General features: G+C 45.7%; 1 pseudogene; it reads right to left on the reverse strand.

The window, feature by feature from the left end:
* Positions 1 to 8,265: 8,265 nt before the first annotated feature.
* Positions 8,266 to 9,040, reverse strand: LOC143438752 (Y-box-binding protein 3 pseudogene; annotated as a pseudogene).
* Between the last annotated feature and the right edge of the window lie 8,492 nt (positions 9,041 to 17,532).

Below are 17,532 nucleotides of genomic sequence, written 5' to 3' on the forward strand. Positions count from 1 at the left end.
GGACAGTGGGGAGTACATCCCTGTGGTGGACAATCAGGACGACATCACTGAGCTGGAGAGTGGGGAGGACTTCCCTTTGGTGGAATGTGGGGAGGACTTCCCTGTGTTTTACATTGAGGAGGACATTTCTGTGGTGAAGAATGGAGAGGATGTCTTTGCGATGGACAGTGGGGAGGATTTCACTGTGGTGGACAATAGGGAGGACGTCCTTGTGGTGGACTATAAGGATGATGTTCCAGGTGTGCAAATAGGAATGTCACTATGGTTGACAGTTACGAGTATGTCCCTGTGTTGGACAGTGAACAGGAAATCCCTGTGGTGTATAGTGGGGAGGACATCCATGTGGTAGACAATGAGGAGGGTGTACCTGTGGTTGACAGTTTGGAGAACATTCATGTAGAGGACAGTGGGAAGAACATCTCTGTGTTAAACCGTAGGGAAGATGTCCCTGTGGGGGACCGTGGGGAGGACGTTTCTGTGGTGGACTCTGGGGAAGATGTTTCTGTGGTGCATGGGGAGGCATTTCTGTTGTGGTCAGTGCAAGTATGTCCCTGGGGTGAACAGTGGAAAGGACATATCTGTAGTAGACAGTGGTAAGGATGTACCTGTGGTGAACAGTGGAGAGAATGTCCATGTGGTGGACAGTAGGTAGAACATTGTGATCGCCACAGAGTAGCCTGCCTGTGAGATTGATCTGGTGAAGGTAAGTAAAAGCAACACAGTCATGGGACTAGCATTGAGCAAACATGATTTGTTCTTACAGGGTCTCAAAGAGAGCCTCATGGCATGAGGAGTAAGGGTTAAGAAAAATGATCTTAAAAGATTTTTTAATTCATTGGTGATATTTGTCCATGGTTTCCCTATGAGGGGACTATTGATGAGAAAAGATGGGCTAGGGTTGGAGATTGCTTAAAAGATTTTTATGAAACCTTTGGTCCTGAGAAAGTCCCTGTTCAGGCTTTTTCCTATTGGAACCTGGGGAACAATATACTTCAAATCTATAAACAATTTCCAGATATTCGAGAGTTAGTGAAAGAAGGGGGAAAGGTCTTACAGCGACACTCTAGACCACCTGTTTCCCATGCCTGATTCAGACATCCCTGCTGCTCCCCTTAAGGACTCTGCAGCTGAGCCAGTAACTGCAAAAACCCCTCCTGCTAACATTTACCCCTCCCTTGCATCCTTAAATTCCCTGGCCAAGAATGGGCCTGACAATAACCTTTCTCCTGCAGAGACATTGTCCCTAGAGGAGGGGGCAGCTAAATACCCTAATCCTGACTTGCTGTTCCTGGGCTCATTCATGCCAGAACCACCTCCATATACTATCACTACTCCATTTTGTGCCCCAGTCCTCAACTTGGCCGATATTAACAATCATACCACCAAGGCTAAGGCCCAACTTTCACAAAAAATGGCTTCTCTTAGAAAGAGGAAAAATGGGAACATTTGCAGTTAGTAAAAGAACTGTGAGCTCTTGATTTAGAATTAACTTCCCTCTCCCCAGTGCCTGCTATATCTAAGAATAAATCTAATCCAAATCCTCAAAAACCTGTACTGGCCTTCCCTGTTACCAGAAGCAAATCTGCTGTCTCTTCCAATAGCAGAAATAAAAACACTGCCTCACCCTCTAAAAGAGGAAATGACTCTCCTACTGGGGAAGACAATAAGTATGACTCCCCTGCTGGGGAAGACAGTAAGGATACAATTTCAGGCAGTGAGGCCTCTGATAATAAAAACAAAGCCTCAGGGGACTCAGAAAGTGAGGAAGATGAAATAAAAAGTCAACAGTATTGCAAGCTAGGGTTCTGTCAGCTGAAAGACTTAAAAATGTCAGTAACAAATTATGGACTGACAGCTCCCTTTACTTTATCCTTAACTAAAAAATTGAGTGAATGGTAGCTTGTTCCCAATGATTGGTATTTTTTAGCCCATGCCACCCTGGCTGGAGGTGACTATGTTCTTTGGAAGACAGATTTTGTTGAAAACTGCAGAGAAATAGTGCTTCGAAATTCTGAAAGTAAAATCTCTAAGAAGTGGACCAAAGATAAGCATTTGGGGTGGAGTCCTTATGATACTAATGAAAAACAGGCTCGGTTCCATCCTGCCTTCTAGCCCAAATTCAAAATGCAGGTCTTAAGGCTTGGAAACAACTCTCTCCTAAAGCATCAGAAACCACTTCCCTTGCCCAGGTCTGCCAGGGCCCAGATGAGCCTTATAGTAACTTTATCAGTTGCCTTATTGATGCAGCTGAAAGACTTGTTGATCATGAGAAAAACAAAAGTGCTTTTCTCAAACACCTTGCATTTGAGAATGCAAATCCTGCCTGCCAGGCTACAATACGACCCCATCATAGTGGTGCTGAAATATAAAACTGTGTGTAGGCATTGGTTCAGCTCATGCAATAGGACTTGCCATTGGAGCTGCCCTTAAGGATTTCAAGCAGGATGATCACCAGAAAAAGTGCTTTAACTGTAAACAGCTAGGACATTTTTCTAAAGAGTGCAAAGCCCCTAAGGCAGAACATACTCTCCCTGCCTCCTTGTGTCCCTGCTGCCATCTAGATAGACATTGGGCTTCAGAGTGCTGTACTAAGGTAAAAACACAAAATAATACCTTGCCTCAGAAGCAGGGAAACTCCCAGAGCGTCCAGCCCCTGGCCCCAAATCTGAGACAAAACCCTGGGGCTATCAGGTTTGTCCCTTAAACATTAACCCCCCAGACTCAAACATTACCTCCCTCCAATGAGCAACTGCAAGCAGTGCAGGATTGGACCTCTGTTCCTCCACTGATACAATATTAACACCTGAGATGGGGACACAAGTTCCACATACTGGGGTCTTTGGCCCATTGCCCCCCAATACTTTTGGACTTCTTGGGCATGCCAGCTCCACTCATGAGGGTTTAAATATCTCCTCCGAAGTGATTGATAATGATTTCACAGGTGAAATAAAGATCCTGGTCTCATCCACCTCTGGTCCCTTGACTGTTAAGTCAGGAGAGAAAATTGCTCAATTGTTTTTAGTCCCCCTTAAACATCCTAATCAAAGATTCCTTCTAGAGTCTAGGGTCTCTAACAACCTTGGTTCAACTGATGCTTATTGGGTCCGACAAATTACCCAAGATAGACCCCTCTTTAAATTAAAATTAGAAGGAAAAGTTTTTGAAGGCCTTATAGACATGGGAGCCAATGCCACAATTATCTCAGGAAAAAACTGGCCTTCTGCCTGGCCTCTGACAGCCTCATTAACACATTTAAAACGCATTGGACAAACTTCTAATCCCCAACAAAGCTCTAAGATCCTCACATGGGTAGATGAAGAAGGAAATTCTGGTACAGTACAGCCTTATGTTGTGCCTGATTTACCTGTTAATCTATGGGGCAGAGACATACTTGGCCAGTTGAATCTTATCATGTGTAGCCCTAATGAGATAGTTACTCATCAAATGCTAAAACATGGATTTCGACCCCGACAAGGGCTAGAAAACATCACAAGGAATAAAAGAACCTATCAAAGTGACAAAAATTTAACCACCTGGGGTTTGGTGCTGAAAATTTAAACTAATGACTGTTGACATCTCTGTACCCCGTGCAGACAAGATTACATGGAAATCAGATGAAGTTGTGTGGGTTAGTCAATGGCCATTAACCTCAGAAAAACTGGCTGCAGCAACAATGTTAGTACAGGAACAACTTGCTGCTTGCCATATAGAACCTACCACATCCCCTTGGAACACACCTATCTTTGTTATTAAGAAAAAATCAGGCAAGTGGAGACTGTTACAAGATATGAGAGAGATTAATAAAACTATGCTCACTATGGGAGCCTTACAACCTTGATTGCCCACCCCTGTGGCCATTCCTGCTGGATATTTTAAGATAGTAATAGACCTCAAAGATTGCTTCTTCACCATTACCTTACACCCTGAAGATAGACAGCGGTTTGCCTTTAGCCTGCCAGTAACCAACTTCAAAGGGCCCATGCCATGTTTCCAGTGGCAGGTCCTACCCCAGGGCATGGCTAACAGCCCAACGTTATGTCAGGAATTTGTAGCATAAGTGGTTGATCCCTTTCTTGAAAATGGCCCTCTATTTACATTGTCCATTATATGGATGACATTCTTCTGGCTGGACCTGATGGTACAGAATTATTTTATTGTTGTCAAGAACTATTACAGAAGCTGGCAGATAGAAGAGTCCAGATTGCCCCTGATAAAATTCAGCTACAAGAACCTTATTTTTATTTAGGCTTTGAGCTTTGTCATCAAAAATTATTACCCAAAAACTCCAGCTCCAAGTAGACCATTTGAAAACAGTTAATGATTTTCAAAAATTGTTAGGTGATATAAATTGGATCAGACCTTATCTTAAACTTACAACTGTGGAGCTTAAGCCTCTTTTTGATGTTCTTAAGGGTTATTCCAATCCTTCCTCCCCCCATACCTTGACCCCTGCAGCCACATGTGCCTTGTGCTTGGTAGAAAAAGACATCCAAGAACAGGGACTTTTTTTTATTTCTTATGAAACACCACTCCTGTTTGTTATCTGTGCCACCTCGAATACATCTACAGGAGTGTTTTGGCAGCATGGCCCTCTTCTAAGGTTCCACCTTTCAACTTCTCCACTAAAGTACTCATCCCTTATACTTCTCTGGTTGCTAAGCTTATTCTTTTAGGATGGGAACAGAGTCGCCAGTTTTTTTTAGAAAAGATCCTGATAAGATAATTATGCCATGCAAACCACAGATGAGTGGCCCGAAAGCTTGCTCTTCCTTCTTGGAATAATTGATAATCATTACCCTGCTGATAAATTGCTTCAATTTGCTAATATTCATCCCTTTATCTTCCCAAAGTTTAACTCTTCTCAACCAATATGAAATGCTTGTTTTGGTGTTTACTTATGGCTACCTCTAATGGAACAGCAGCTTACGTTATAAATGGACAGGTTACTCCTATTTGTTCCCACGTTAAATCAGCCCAACTTGTAGAACTTTTTGCAGTAATAAAGATTTTTCAATTACTAAAGATTGTCCCTTTTAATTTGTATACTGACAGTGCCTATATTGCTCATTCTGTTCCCATTCTTGAAACAGTCCCATATATTAGACCCTCCACAAATGCTGCCCCTCTTTTTTCTCAGCTTCAAAAGCTGACTGCCTCTAGATGCCACATCTTTTGTTGGGACATCTCCGTGCTCGTGGTCCCCTCTCTAGAGGAAATGCCTGTGCAGATGCTTGCCACCCACTTGACCTTTACAGTGTTGTTAGGTTCTGTAGAACAGGCCCAGAAGAGCCATGCTTTTCCATCATTTAAATGCTCAGACCCTTTGCCTTCTTTTTAAGATCACTCATGAACAGGCATGCCAGATTTTAAACAATGTCCCACCTGTGTACACTTTTACCCGCCCCACTCTTGGTGTTAACCCCAGAGGTTGGTCCCAAATGAAATATGGCAAATGGATGTCACACACATTCCTGAATTTAGTAGTCTTAAATATTTTCATGTGACCATAGACACCTTTAGTGGATTTATTTTTGCTAGCTTACATACTGGAGATGCTTCAAAAAACGTTATAGCCCATAGTCTTAAATTGTCTCTCTGTCATGGGTAAGAGTAAGATCATTAAGACTGACAATGGTCCCCGGCTACACTGGAAAAAAAAATTTCAAAGATTTGCCACCAATTACAAATCAGACATATTACTGGCATCCCTTATAATCCCAAGGGCAAGGCATTGGTGAACGTGCCCACCAGACTATCAAGAAAACTTTACATGAATTAAAAAGTGGGAAGTTATATGTGGGGAAGAAATCTCATGGGCGGGAGGGAAGAGGGAAGTCCGGAGCCTGGGTCCCAGGGTGGTCCAGCATCAGGGTCCTGGGTGGGCTTCCCACATCACCAGTAGAGGGTCCCACATTCACGCAGCTGTTGGCAGGCGGGCTGTGCGCTGCATCGGCAAGGTTCCAGGGTTCTAAAAGGTGGGAATCTTGCGTAGAGACCATGCGACATGTGGAGTCCGGTTTTCCAAAGCTTCTATTGTCATGACATGGTAAATGTATGTAGGTGGTACGCGCTTCCCCCGCCAAAAGCCAGGGGAAGTCTAATTTTGTAGGGAAGGAAAAAGGGGAGGGAAATAACTTAATTAGCTATGCCCCTGGCCTTTTGATAATTCATTAATATTTAAATCTCTGGAGGTAGAGACTTGTTAAGCATGCCCTCTTACCTGTGTCCTACGTGACTGAAGGTAACAGGTAAAATGGAGTTACCCTCGTCCAAGGGCCCAGCATCCCACTCTCTTTTCTTTCATAAAAAGAGGGGCAGCTCTGTATCATCTGTAGTCTGCAAGGTGCAGGTTAATGAGAGATGTGGACCCTGTGGAGTAGTCTGGAATCTGGGAGCATGGGGAGATAATTGCAGTCCCTGACAGGCAATATCCTGTTGGGTTCCCTGGCTATCTCAAACCCAGCAATCTATCAAGGGGGCCTAGAACAGAGCTGAACATCCTACCATCCCTTAAGGGTCTCAGAGGTTCAAAGCTCATTCAACCAGGCTATGTCCAAACCATCTCTTCACGGCCCAACATCTCAGTCTTTTTTAGTGAAAATTTTGGATGAGGTGGTCAAAAGAAAACACTATGTAGGCCAGAGGGGTGTAGCATAACTAAGTCAAGGGTAATAGGAATTGAGGGTAGGGTTTGGAAGGCAGGGATCATTGAAACAATTAAATACAGGTTGTACAGTTTGAGGTAATGACATCTGATTAATCTAAATAGACATTATGTATTTTCCTTACTAACATGTAACTTTAGCTATGGACTTTGGCAAAAGAGTTCATTTGTAGCTGGAAGTCTGTATCTGATCTTCTGTAGTGAACATCTCTGGGTTCTGGCGTGCATTCTCTGGAGCCTGGTGTGGCTCTCTGGATCTCAGCTATGTTCTGGGGTCTTCAGGTCAGATGAGATGGCTGGAAGAAGGCAGCTTGCAGGTTCCAGGAGGTGGAGCTGTCACTGGATCTCAGCTAGTGTCTCTGGAGTCTGCAGTCAGATGAGGTGGCTGGGAGAAAGCAGCTTGGCATCTTAGGCAGGTTCCAGAGGATGGCTGGGACCTCTGTTGGATCTGTGGGTATACCTGTAGGAATAATCACAGTAGGGAAGCAGCATTCTCAGGCAGGGACATTATCTGTAGGCTGGATACTGAGCATTAAATTGCTTGGGAACAAGCACCTTATGGCCTGTCATTAAGATCCTGGAAAAGCAAAGGTGTTTGAGGAAAGTTTAGTTCCTGGAAGGTATCTTTGAGTCTGTTTTTGGATGGCTGAGGAGAAAAACAATGTTAATTTTGTATCTGAGATTGGCAGCAACAGTTAGTTTGCCTGTAAAAGAAATTAGTTGTTAACTAAGACTCAAGAAATGGTGATCAGCATGTTGACTTAAACTGTGGAAGGAAATTAGATGGCTTTTAAACCTTGAAGAAATTATAAAGGTTGAAAAAAATAATGTTGGACATATATCACGAGTATTAGAGAGAAAAGGCAGCATTAAAATAAAAAAAATAACAAAATTTTTGGTTGAAAGGCATAAGCATTGTTGCTCTAGGTGTTCCTGTTAGGAAGAAAAGGAAACAGTTCAAAATTTTTGGTTGAAAAACAGGAAACATTTGTTGCAGGTCCTCCTGTTGGGGATAAGCAGTATGGCGGGTTTAGAAGCAGTGGGGAGGGGCCTTGCTCTGCCATGTGGCGTCCTGGGTGCTCTGGCAGAGGACCTGTATTCTACCTTTCTTTTTCTTAGAAATTTTAAATGCAGAGAAGGATCAAAAGGCTAACTTGAAGAAAGTTATAGGGAGAGACACATAGGCTTGATAGGAGAGCCAAGAGTCAGAGAGTGAAAGGCTGTAGGAATCTTCACCTAAGGAAGGAGTCTTAGGAGAGTCACAGCAGGCACTGTGACTTGAAAGACAGCTGTTGTCTGTGAAGGAGCCCTCTCTGTGGAGCTGGGGGATGGGCAAAGTGGAGGCTAGGGGGGTCGCCGCCATCTTGCCCTTGAGCTGGAGAGCACATGTGAGAGGGAGAGACAGACAGAGAGAAAAGAGGAGGAGGAGTTAAAGTAGAGAAGTTGACCAGGAACACATGGAGAAAGAGTGGGGCCTAGTCTTTTGAAACTAGGCAGGAGCTAGTGTAGCTAAAAATTAGAAGAAACTAACAAGGAACATGTGGAGAAAGAGAGGGGGAGACAGAAAGAAGCCTGCCTAGTCTTGTGAACTAGGCTGGGGATTACTCACTGTCCTGGAGTTTCGCAGGAGAGGATTTCTGTGGGCAACAACTGGGGGGGACACTCTTGAGCTGGCTCTTTCTGTGTCCTCTACCATCCTGTAGGGAACGATATGGGCTCGTGCGTGGGTGAGCGGGTCCCCTGTGGAACCTCGGAGGTAGGTTGGATTCCGAATGGACCAGGAGTTGTGTTCCCTCAGGGGACTCCTATCTTTCATCTGTCTAATCTCACCAGCATTATGGGGAGGTCCATGGCGCCTGCCATATCAGGCGCCGATCAGCAGCATAGTCGGCTCCCTTCTACTGGAAGCTTCTATCTGGGCCAGTCACATTTGTTGCTTTAGGACTCCCTTTTCCTGCAACCACACCAAACTCTACAATTTCTCCCTCTCCCCACACTACACAGATACTTGCATGGATTATTCTTCTTGATGGCAGTCTTGGTGTACAAACACATCTTCGGTGTCATTTCTGTTTATAAATCCATATCCGGTTTTTGACATTGAAACCATTTGACAGTGCCAAGGACTTTGGTGGCGAGAACCCTTTTTCTCTGCATCCCCGCTGCCTGTGGGAGGTATGAGGTCTGGGCGGGCCTGGGACTGTGCTCTCCTCCAGGGCTCCCTGCAAGCATCCTGGTGGGCGCCCGGGCCTGGGGCACACCACTTATCACAGGGCTCTTAGGCGCCGGGTCTGGGGTGCCACAGATGTCTCGGTGTTGGCTGCAGCCTGTGAGAGCATGGTGCCACTGGTGATGGCCCCTGCCAGCCTGGCTCATGTAGCTCGAGGGCAGGGGAGGCGAGCGTTCACAGTCTCGCTGTGTCTCCTGGCCCCAGGGATGTCAGGTTGTAGGGCATTCATCCTTCAGTGTCTTGTCTCCCCACATTTGAGGCAGATTTTTTCTGTTTTTATTGCTGCCACAAATGCCTGAGCTATGGATGCGACCTGATTTGATGGGGTTCCTATTTCTCTGGTTGCTACAATCCACCTATCATGATGCTCCTCCTAGAGACCCTGGCAAGCTAGCCTAGACTCAGAAGTCTATGCCTTCCCAAACAATGGTTTTAAGAAGAAGGTCTCTAGCTGTGGGGTTGAAGATTTTTCTTTCTAAGCTCATTTTAGTTCTGAGGATAAAATCAGATAGAGATTCTTCAGGCTTCTGATGAAGGGAGAGCAGGGACTGTGGACAGGGTCTTGTGACCCTGAAGGTGGAGTAAGCCTATTCCAGGCTTGAATGGCACAGAGGTGGACCTGGTCATAGTAGCCTGCTGGCTGACTTGCCTGTTGTGCCCCAGTAGAGAAATCTTCCTGGCCAAAGAGTTCTTTAAAACCCCATGGAGTGTCATCTTCCCTTCCCTGTTTTGCCATGACTTGCTGAAGACACTCATCACTAATAGTAGGCCTCCCATTCTAGAAACATTGAATCAGGAAGGGCAGAACGGCAAATATCTCGCCAATCTTGGGGGGTTGTTTAAGTTGACAATATGGCTCTGTAGGAGGGATTTTGTCCACAGTGCGTGAATGCCATCTTCCTTCACTGCCTGCCTGAGTTCTTTTATGTCAGAGTCTTGGATTGGGTACCAGTTAAGTGGTTTAGCTCGAGTGAGGTGGATATTAACTGGGAATGTTTGAGCAGTTTGGATTTTAGCTATGGATTTTGAAGGACTGATACTTTTGTGGCTAAGAGGAGGGGGAGGGGACTTATCTCTCTTTGGTTGGGAGGTAAGTTGGAAGGCAGGGGAGAGCTCCTTTGGTATTTTAATGGAGCCTTGCCTTTGGATGGGGGGAGGGAGGGACAAGAGGAGCACATGGTTTCATTTCCTCCAAGGCATAAGGGGGTAGGGGTGGGTATATGGATTTTATCTCTCTTATTAGCTGGGTAAGGGCCTCGAGGTCTGAAACAAGGTGATTTTTGGGACCTTGATCTTTGGTTTCATTTGACTGAGGGGCCTCAGGAGCTGTGTTGTTCTCAATCTGTCCTATTTTTTGATGGCCCTATACATTGCTGAATTGCAGCTATATAGGCAAAAACTCACAAGGGTTTTTTTTTTTTTTATCTCTGTTTTTGATAAGGGAAGCTACTTTGCTCCATGAGTCTGGACTGTATATATTATCCTCTGACATGCATGGTGCTATCTGAAGAACTTCCTCCCAAAACAAGGAGGCTGCTTTTTGCCTATTCTTATCCCATATGTCTTTAGTAGGGAGTATATTTGCCTGGCATGAGATGAACATTTACATGAGGTGGAGTTTCCCATGATAGTGTGAAAATAAAATTTGAAAGTAGCATTTGAAACAATAACAAAAAATTCATGGTCAGCAAAGACCACCAACAATTTTAAATTTAGTCAAAATAAAATATTAAGTCCCTGCAGGGCAGGGTGACCAAAAATAAAGGCATGCAAGGGCGTGCCCAGACAAGTCCAAGAAGCCCAAGTGAGTAATGGGCTATCTCGTGTTTACCTCTCTCTCCCTCCCTTTCTGGGAGGTCTGAGGTTCTGCAAGTTCTGCCAGTTCTGCAAGTTGCTGATGTTTGAATAACCAATCATATGTAACCGTGCGAAAATGCAACCATTCATGTGTAACCACACAAAAATGCAACCATTTCATGTGTAAGCACACGAAAATGCCTTCCTTCCCCCACCCCATGCTATAAAAGACCTTTTAACCCACCATTTCTAGGCCCAAAACCCTGCTCTTGGAGCTAAAGAGCTTGTCGTTTTGAATGCCGGCTAACTTCCCTAATAAAGCCTATGCTGATTGCATCCAGGCATGGTTTCTTGTGATCTTTGGGTGGTCGCGATTTCCGGAAGCTTGAGAAGGGTCTCCTGAGTATGGGGGTCTTCAATAGAAAAAGAGGAGAAACGCCTTGTCCAATGGGAATGTTCCCTTGGCCCTATTGGCTTTGGGGGATTCCACAATGGTCCAAGAGCGCCAAGCCTTCCCGCAGATTTAAGAACTGGCAGCCCGCCCTTATGGCTTTTAAATGGTTGCTGCATTACCAGTTTTCTTTTTGTTTTAAAGAGAGTCTAGATAGTCTTTGCCAATGCCCGTTGTGGGTTGTCAGGATTTAAGCAGAGGCCAGGGAATCCTTGAACCAACACCAGAGTGGCTCTGGCCAGGACGTAGCAAAAGCTCCTTTGGCTTACTTAAATCCACTGTGATGGCTTCCGACTGAAAACACAGGAGGAAAAAACAGATTGCTTGTTTCAAGAGTTGGGTGGCTTACCTTTCCCATGGTATCAGTGGCTACATGGCTGTGTGGCTTCCAAGGCCCCACATTTGATGGTGCCAGATGTTGGGAAAAAAGGCTGGGGATCCCAGGGTTTTTTCCCTCCATGCTGTGGGTAGTCTGCTGGGAACACTCTGGGTTCCTCCAGCTGGAAGTTGGGCATGGCTGTTCATTAACTAAAAGCCTCTCCCTGGCTCCTCACGGTTCCTCATAGCATCGCAGCCCCAACACACGAGGAAGCCCTTGGTTTTCCAAAACTGGTTTATTCACATGGCAGATGGTGATGGATCTGGATACATACCCCCATAAACCCAGGATCAACCTGAGTTAAAAGGGGAGGGGAGAAGAGGTAAGGGGCTGGGGAGGAATGTTTAATGGCTCCACCTTCAGGTACCTCATTAGTATGTAAATCTCTCTAGGCCTGTTCGCCCCTCCACCTGTGTATGTGACTGAAGGGTGAAGGTGGAATGGAGATTAGACCTCGTGTTAGGCCCAACAGTTATACACCCAGAAAAGGTCTCCTAGAAATATTTCTTCATCATGACTTGTTTTGTTCTCAATTTTCTAAATCTGGATGCTCCTGGCAAGTCTGCTGCTGATTGCCTCTGGCATACTGAGACCAATAAAAACTATGCCACAATTATGTGAAGAGACCCTTTACATCTAGATGTAATGGCCCTGACCCTGTCCTTATCTGGGGCAGGGGCTCTGCTTGTATTTTTGGACACAAAAGAAGGAGGAGCCCGATGGCTCCCTGAATGCTTGATAAAACAAAATAGATAATGAGAAAAATGCCTTAGATCATGATGACAATTCCAGGGAAGAGAGATATCCCTGAGAATTCCCTTCATTTTTCCTTTCCAGATAAGAGGCCACCCACGGTATCTGCTGTTGGAAGTTCTAATTCTGATGCCAGCCCTCAGGACTTCTACTACTGGAACTTTGAGGGGCCACTGACAAGGACATCAGAGAGCTAGAGATTGACATCACTAATCTGGAAAAATCTCTTATTTTGCTGTCTGAAGTTGTCCCCCCAAAACACAGAGGGCTGGATCTGGCTTTCCTTCAACAAGGGACTATTTTCTGCCCTCAAGGAGAATGCTGTTTTTATACTTACCACACTGTGGTAGTTAGAGAGAGTATAGCCAAGATCATACAGAGATTAAAATGGCAAAAGAAACAGTGAGAACAAGAAGAAGGGTGGCTTAAAAACTTCTTTTCTGTTTCCCCTTGGCCTACCACCCTTCTCCCTTTCATCCTGGGCCCTGTGCTCATCAGTCCCTTTCTCCTTTTGGTTTTCAGTCCTTGGGACTGTAACAGACTTACTGGCTTTGTAAAATAACAAATTGACTCCTTGGCATCTAAACCTCTACCAAATATTTATCACAGGCTTGATCTGGCTGATAGAGACATGGCTGAGACTTGCGTTGACATATCTCCTTTAGGAGCTGCATAGAATTCAGATATATGCATGCTGGTTCACATGTCACAAACACAGTGTGGGTACCTGCAAGGGGTGTGTGACCAGGTACCACAGGGGGAGGACCAAAATTATCTGCATCTGAGTCCCCCATGAAGCAAACCTGATTGCATAGAGGTTGGTGTTAATTTCTTGTGTCTCAAAGCAGCTGACTAGGACCCTCAATATCCTTTGAAGCCATGAGACATTTAACCCTCTCCTCCCCCCCAAAACACCATTTCTAATGATAATGGGAGGATCAGGTCAATCTTCCCCCCTCTGGTTAATGCCCACTAATTTATCAATGAGATTCACAAATTTCCGATTTCTCAGACCAGTTCCTTTAAAAATTGTTAGAAAGGGGGAGATGCTGGGAGCCAAGACCTCCTTCTGCCTGAGAGCAACCGTCAGTTAAGTAAACAGCCTGAGTTAGGGAATACTTTATTTATTGCCCTTCTGCCAGGGGAAAATATTAATCAGATAAGCAACTAGAGCTGAGAAATGTTTTAATTGCCTTCTTGTGAGAAAATATTTAGATAAGTAATTTTGGTTAGGAATTCTTGTGGGCTTCGAGAACTCTGCAATTACTGGATGACCCTGGACCCTGACTGTCAGATGACCCTCCTGCCTGCTTGCCTCTATAATGGCAGCCTGAAAAATAAAATTTAAGCACTAGATCAGACATTCAGACTGGTGCATCTTCCTTGTGTCTCTTGTCTCTTTCATTATTTCTCTCCCCGTACTAGGGTCTCATCGAATCCCAGCAGGCATGGGCAGAAATGTCCTCCTCACTGTGTTGAGAACCTCACTAGTACCACGTTCAGGTGCCAAAAATGTTGGGGTCTAGGCGGCCCCACTTTGGGCAACCAAAAATGTTGAGGACCGCAACTAGCCCCATGTTGGGTGCCAAAAAATGTCAAGGACCACAACTAGTCCCACGTTCAGGTGCCAAAAAATGTTGAGGACTAAGTTGGCCCACTTTGGGTGGCCAAAAATGTCACGGCCTGAGCAAAATGTTGAGGCCTGGGCTGCCCCTCCTTTGGCGGCCACTGTATCCTAGCCCAAGCTGCTGCTCCAGTCCGAGGGTTGGGGTTCAGCAAGAGAGAGAGAGTGAGGACTGACTCGAAGAATGGAGACCAGACAGAGTGTGTTTCAGTCCCGTTTATTCTTCAGTCTCTCTTCCTAGTCCAAGTCCCAAGTCTTGAGTTCCTAGTTCTTAGTTCCTAGCTGTACTCCTTCTAGTTCCTAGTTGTACTCCTGTTCTCTTCCCAGTGTCTAATGTCTACTCCTACTCCTAGTTTCTGAATCTCTGTTACTCCAAATTGTTCTCTCTAGAGCCAAGTGTCTTCTACCTAATGTCAAGTAAACTGTTAATTTCTCTGTCTGCCTCTATCCTTTTATATGTCTCACTTCTAAGCCACGACTTCAGGTCTTGCCTTTAATCATGCCCTTAGGTCTTGTCTCTAAATCTGATCTCTGGGTCACACTCTTAAGTCGCACACCTTTAATCTCACACACCTTTAATCTCACACACCTAAGGAAAGTCCTGGGTATCCAAAGCAAGATGTTATCAGAGTGTGCTCAGCTGTTGTAGGCTATTATAATACAAGTCTCATGTCAGGGTATATGGCTCAAGATGGCTGCAAAGCTGATAGCCACTTTCTGCTAAAAGTTGGCCCCCAACATCACTGTACACAACAAATATGTCCTCCCCCACTCTCCATCACAGGAAAGTCCTCCCAGTGTCCAAACAGGGATGTCCTTCTCACTGTCCACCACAGGGATTTCCTCTCTACTGGAAACAAGAAAGACTTGCTTCCCCCTGTCTACAACAGGAATGTCCTCCCAACTGTTAACCACAGAGTCTTGCTCCCAACTGTACACCACAAAAACATCCTCCTAATTTTTCACAACAGTGATGTCCACCAGACTGTTCATAACAGGTAAGTTTTTCCAACAGTCCAACACAGGGCTGTACTCCTCAATGTCTACCACTGAAATGTCCTCCCCAATGTCCACTACAGAGTCTTTCTCTTCCATGTCCATCACAGGGACATCCTCCTCACTGTCCACCACAGGGGCACCCTTCCCATTGACCAATACAGGGACATCCTCCAAACTGTCCACCATAGAGATGTCCTTCCCACTGTCCACCAGAGAGATCCTCTACAATGTCCAAAACCTGGACATCCTCTTGTGCACCACAGAGACATCCATCTCACTGTCCACCACAGAGACGTACTCCCCACAGTCTACCACTGGAATGTCCTCTCCATTGTCAACCATAGAGACGTCCTCCACACTATCCACCACAGGGATGTCCTCTCAATTTCCACCATCAGGATGTTTTCCCGTGCACCACAGGGACATCCTCTCTACTGACCACAACAGGGAGTTCCTCTCCACTGTCCAACATAAAGATTTCATCCTCATCGTCTACCACAAAAAGGTCCTTTCCACTGTCAACCACAGGTATTTCCTTCCCACTGTCCACCACAGGGACATCCTCCTCACTGTTAACCAAGGAATGTCCTCCCCACTGTCCACCACAAAGACATCCTCCCCACTGTCCACACAACATGTCCTCCTGACAGTCCACCACAGAAACGTCATCCTCCCTTTCCACCACAGTGATTTCCTCCCCATTGTCAACCACAGTGATATCCTCCCCACTGTCCACCACAGATATGTCCTCACTGTCCACAACAAAGATGTTTTCCACACTGTCCATCACAGGAAATTCCACCGCATGGTCCAACACAGTGATATCCTCCTCACTGTCCTTCACAGGGATGTCCTCCCCACAGTCCACCACAGGTAAATCCTCCACACTGTCCACCAAAGGTACATCCTCACCACCGTCCAACCCAGAGATGTCCTTTCCTTTCTACAGCACAGAGACGTCCTCCACACTGTCTACCACAGGGATGTCCTCATGTGTACCACAAAAACTTCCTTTTGACTGTCCACCACAAGGGTGTCCACCCCATTGACCACCACAGGGACATCCTCCCTACTGAGCACCACAGGGACATTATCACAACTGTCCACCTACAGGGACATCCTTCTGTGCACCACAGGAACATCTTCCCCACTGTCCACCACAGAGAAATCTTCCACAAGGTCCACAAGTGGGACGTCCTCTCCAATATTCACAAAAAAATACATCTTCCAAATTGTCCACCAAAGTGATGTCCTCCTATGTACCACAGGGACATTTTCACCACTGTCCCTTACAGGGGTGTCCTCCCCACTGACCATCAAAGGGACATCCTCCACAATGTCCATCACAGAAATTTCCTCCTCACTGTTCAACACAAGAACATCCATCCCTCTGTCCACCATAGAAAAATCCAACTTACTGTCTATTACAAGGATGTCCCTCTCAGTGTCCACCACAGAGATGTCCAACCCAGTGTCCACTACAGGGAATATTTAGACATTTGCCATTACAAGAATGCTTTCCTTACTGTCCAACACAGGAATGTGCTCCCTACTGTCCACCAAAGGGATATCCTTCCAGCTGTCCACCAAAGGGAAGTCCTCCCCACTGTTCACCACAGAAAGATGCTCCCCTCTGTCCATCATAAAGAGGTTCTCTTCACGGTCCACCACAGAGATGTTCTCTTACTGTCACCACAGGGACATCTTCCTTACTGACCACCACAGGGACCTACTCCTCTTCACCACAGAACAGTCCTTCCTACTGCCCAGTAAAAAGATGTTCTCTCAACTGTCCACCACAGTGAAATCTTTCTGACTGTCCACCACAGAGACTTCCATCTTACTTTCTACAACAGGGATGTCCTCCTTACAGTTCATCACAGGGCATTCCTCAACACTGTCCATCACAAGTCTTTCCTGTTAACTATCCACCACAGGGACGTCCTCCCCACTGTCCACCACAGTGACATCCTTCCCATTCTTCACCACAGGGAAATCCTTGAGTACTGTCCACCACAGGGAGGTCCTCCTCACTATCCACAACAGGGATGTCTTTCCCACTGTCCACTACAGGCTCATCCTTCCTACTGTCCAACAAAGAAACATCCTCCTCATTGTCCTGCACAGGGATGTTTTCCTCACTGTCACTACAGGGTTGTCCACTTCACTATCCATTATAGAAATGTACTCCCCACTGTTCACCAAAGGGATGTTCTAAACACTGTCCACCAAAGGCACATTCTCCTGTCCACCCCATGGAGTTCCTCCAAATTGTCAACATGAGAGATGTTCTCTCAAACGGTTCACCACAGTGATATCTCCCCCACTGTCCACCAGAGTAATGTCATCCCCAATGTCCACCAAAGGGATGACCTGTGCACCACAGGGATGTCATCCCCACTGTCCACCAATGTGAAATCTTCCCCAATGTCCACCACAGGGAAGTCCTTCCCACTTTCCACCACAGGAACGTCATTCCCATTATCTACCACAGGGAAATCCTCCCCAATGTCCACCACAGAGGTGTCCTCCCAAATGTCCACCACAGAGACATTTTCCCACTGTCCACTAAGATACATCCTCCTGTGCACCACATGGACTTTCCCCAAACTGTCCTAAACAGAGTTATTCTAAC

The sequence above is a fragment of the Arvicanthis niloticus genome, chromosome 26 (assembly GCF_011762505.2).
Source record: "Arvicanthis niloticus isolate mArvNil1 chromosome 26, mArvNil1.pat.X, whole genome shotgun sequence".
Lineage (NCBI taxonomy): Eukaryota > Metazoa > Chordata > Mammalia > Rodentia > Muridae > Arvicanthis > Arvicanthis niloticus.